Raw genomic sequence first — 4,570 nt, forward strand, 5'->3', positions numbered from 1 at the left:
TGAAATTAAAGCTGTTTGTTTTACCATGAATAATACTTAGCACTGGTTTCTAATAAGAACTCAGTATATAGTAGCTAGATACTTTTGTTCAGTCTATCTTATCTATTATCTATTCATCTGTGGTAAATTTCTGTTGGGCTCAGTTTTCATGTGATCGCTCCAAACATAAAGTTTGTAAGTTACCAGTGATCATGTGAAAATGACGGCTATTATTTCTAATTGCTATTACCAGTATGTCAAGTAAAAAATGCTTATGAGACTTGTGTATATTTCTGACACTTTTTGTTTTTGAAATTTCTCTTACAATATTTACAGTGAATGGCAATCATAAAGCATAAGAGTATATACAACTATCATCATTTATATGCATTTATTCATTAATCAAATCATTTAATGCATTTGGGTATTTATTTACTTAAAGGTTTACAAGTTTTAAGAATACATGAAGGGCTGAAGTATGATAGGAACGATAGGAAATCTTAGACAAATTGCTATGGAAATATCAGGGGAGAAACAAGAAACAGAACATAAGACTTTAATGAAACTCCATGATGATAAAGAGAGAGAGAGAATAGCATCATACTAGAGGATAAGCAAAAGAACTTACTGAAAGCCTGTTCCAAACCAGTGCTAAGTATTCCATGTGGTAACACAAATAGCTCTTATTTCAGGAAGGGAAATAACTCTCGGAAGAACAAGATGAAAATAAGCAGCATTCCATGATTAACATACACTGGCATAATTCAGGGTATATGTGTGACATTGGTGGATGCCGATATGAGTTGAATACTGTTCTCATAACGTACAGATCTTTTTCCATTTTATGCAGATATGCTTTTCATATTCAAAAAAGAGAGTTTCCTTAAAAGTTTATTCTTTTTATTGATCATAATCAGGTATTGGTAGGATATGGATTGTGTGGCACAAAGCCTAAATGACTGTTACAAATCTTATCGAAATTCATTACTCTCTTATGTAAAAGTCTGCACTAACACTGCGGTTCTACTCCATGAAAGCCTCAGGGACTTAGGATCCTTCTATATTGTTACTTCTCCATTCTTTGTGGTTGTCACTGTAGTCCTCATGGTTCGAAATGGCTCAGAATATATCTGGATTCCTACTAGTAAGTAGGAAGAGGGGAAAGTGGAGGGGATGCCATGCTCTTTTCTTTCGAAGAGTGTGCTGTGGCGCTGCAAACATCATTTCTTGTATCCCATGCACCAGAATTTAGTCATAAGGTTGCACCTAGCTTTAAGGGAGGCTGGGAAACGTCTTTATTCTGAATGACCACAAAGTTGGCTAAACTTGGACTGAACTTGAGAATCAATATTGGAGAATACTTAGCAATGTGAACTCACGAGGACAAATTTTTGGGTGGAGATACCTAACCTAAAATAGCCTCTATCCATTCTTCATTATACTATGTGTTTTGTTTTCTTTAAGCGCTTTCACTACTGATATTTTCTTGTTTATTTGTTTATTTTCTTGTTTATTTATTTGTTTATTAAATATTTCCTCCCCTTGTAATGTAAGTTCCAGGTGAGTAAATTCTTTCGTGTCTTGTTATGGCCATGATGCAATGCCTAGAACAATGCCTTGCATATAGCAGAAGCCCAATAAATAGATGCCGACTAAAAGAATGAATTATGTGTTTCTCTTTCAAAAGTTTGACCATTGGCTTAATCAAATAGTTTATATGAAAAGAGTGAAGTTATTCATTGTATAAAACAAAATATGAATAAACAGATAAATAAAATGCATTCACTTTTTTAATAGCTATAAAAGTTTTTTTCATTGTATGTATTGTGCCAGGTTCAGAGACTTTTCACATAATTGCCCTTCCAATAACCAGCTTCATGCATATGTTTCCTGATTCAGTTCTTTCTAACCAAGCTGCCATGTCTGGGTTGTGGCAGACTTCTAGTTCTAACCTCTTTAGTCCAGGTGGATCAAATGATGAACTCTGTCCACTTTTCCACCTTTTCCCTATTATTGCCTAGATACTTCAGCCAACAGAAAAAAGTTGCAACCACAAGAAACAATACCAGATGTGATTTCTACGAAGATAAAAGAATTATTCCTTCTCGCAGTTAGTTTGATACATGTAAAAAACATGGTCTTAGGGCCTAGTACTGATAAAATAGAATTTGTGCTTAAGTTGTGCTTTATTATATATGCATATGTGTATATGTGTGTGGGTGTGATGATATATATATATGTCATCAAACCCACATCTATTAATAGTCATTGGATTTTTAAAAATAACCTAGGGAGGTAGTCATTATCCCTATTTTAGAGATAAGAGAACAAATTCAGAGAGTAAATGTGCCACAATAAATACACTGCAGAGGTCAAAATCAAGCTGTCTTTAATACATATATTCTTTCCCCTATACAGATTCTCAACAGCAATACGACTCTTTCTTTAAGCCTCAGATTTGATAGGTCATTTTAAAATAGAAAAGACGTAGGAAACTTCATCACTTCTAGTGTCCTTTAGCCAGGAAAACGAGCACAGAGATTCTCAGTTACTAACATGTTACCCGCCAAGACTTGATTTAAGATCCGGATGAAAAACTCACAAATGACCCATGACTGGAAGACTTGGGCCCTGTGTGCATTGTCCTGGCTCCTAATACCCCCTCTCCCTCCTCCCATTTTGTAAGGAGGATACAATCTTGGGACAAAAGACTCAACTTAGAGTTGGGAAGTCACTGAGATAAAGCCCATAAAGTTCAGAGCCTAGCCCACAGAATTATTAGCAAGGCCTAATACACACAGTAAGCCCTTGGTAATTAAGTCTATTACAGAAATATATAGTTTTTGATGTCGTTGTCGATGTTACCATTACGGCATTTTCACGTAAAAACACACACACACACACACCCCCCAAAAAACCCTTCCCTTTGACCCAGAGAAAAGCGAATATTAGAATATTTACTTAGGAATTTCCCGTCGATCCCTTACTCATGTAGTCGCTGCTTTATAACCGGTCCCTAGAAGGGGGCGGGTCTTCCAGGAAATTTTGACTGCAGTTGTTTTCCCCTGGCTGTGCCTCAGAGGCTCTGGACTGCGGGAGGAGGTAGGTGACCACGCTGCCCGCGCGCTGGGGCTGGATCTCACCCTTTATCCCCGAGGACTAAGACCCGCCCATTCTAATTCCCTTTCTCCGTCTCTAAATCTGTTGGGGCTTTTTCCTTTTTTTTTTTTTTTTTTACCGCATAGGTGGAGAATTTAGTTGTGGCGTGTGATCCCCAGGGAGTGTCAGCAGGTTTGGCAGTTTAGGGGAATTTTATGGGGGCTGGAAGGGGGACTTAGCCATCTCCTAATAATCTCAAAGCCCCTCTTCCTACTTCCCTTCTCTTTTACTTTCCTTCTCCCCCCACCCCTTCTCTCTCTCTTTCTCTCCTTCCTTCCCTCTCTCCCTCCTTTCCTCTCCCTCTCCCCTTCCCTTCCTCCCTCTCCTCATTCCCCTCCTCCTCCGCCTCCCCCTCCTCCTCCCCCTCCCCACCTTTGGCGTATGGACAATGGGTGTATCCTCCATTTTATGTAATTTTGTGCTGTGGAAATGGAACTTAAAACCTCACTTCCTACCCCCAACCCAAATCGGATTGCACCCCTTAATTCCTTCTACACAGAAATTCAACGAACTGACTCTGATCCCTTCGGTTAATACTTGGAAAATCTAGGAAAAATTAAAGATTAAATCACTCTCCGTTTCTATCCAAGGCCCACTCCTTGCCCCCGTGGCTGGATCGCGGGTTCTCCACTTCTCCCCTGCAACAGGCTGCGGGGTGTGGCAGCTGCGCCATCCCGCGCTGGCCGGCTCCTCTCTCTCCCTGCGGGGAGGGAATCGCACAAGCCCAGACTCCTGGGACCTATGGGTCCAGAAACGTGCAGACCCCTGTCCCCATGATCCGTCCTCTGTTCTCCCAGCTGCCTCAGATTCAAGGCCTCGATCTTGGTCAGCCGTCGTGGCCAGTCTGCCTACCTGTTGCTAGGAGCATTTCTGAAATGCCATCCTGAGGGAGGGAGAACTTATGCCGACCCAGCCTAATTTGTCCTGGGGAGGGTGGGGAAGAGGTGCAAACGTCTCTCAATAAGGGATTTGTTCTCGGGTTAGAATCGGGAAAGAAGCCTGTTTCTTTGTAGGAGACGCTCACCCTCTGCTTCTGTCTCTTCACCTGAAAGCCAGCCTTGGTGAGTACTGCAGACCTTGAAGATTTGGTTCCCTGACACAGTTTCTTCAGCTGTTGTATTTCTGTGTCCTTTGTCCTTCTCCTGCTTTAAGCTCCCTGCTGCCCTTCCCCAGCTCCAACCTGTTTTACCAGAGAACTTAGGCCATCAAGTGTCTGCGTGGAAACCCTTTTCCTGAGCAGCCACCCTTCTCCCTATTGCCACGACTGCCCCCTGTGTTTCTTCTACTCGATGTGAGCCATTTTGCCACAATCTGTTTTTATCCATTTCCTCGAAAGAAAAACAGACACGAAACAAAAAGCCTGATTCATCGGTGCTGATTTGTGGGGAGGGGCCTGGTGTGTAAGAAACACCATGCTGTCAGTTGAGCAAAC

The sequence above is a fragment of the Pteropus alecto genome, unplaced genomic scaffold (genome assembly GCF_000325575.1).
Source record: "Pteropus alecto unplaced genomic scaffold, ASM32557v1 scaffold135, whole genome shotgun sequence".
NCBI classification, from domain to species: domain Eukaryota; kingdom Metazoa; phylum Chordata; class Mammalia; order Chiroptera; family Pteropodidae; genus Pteropus; species Pteropus alecto.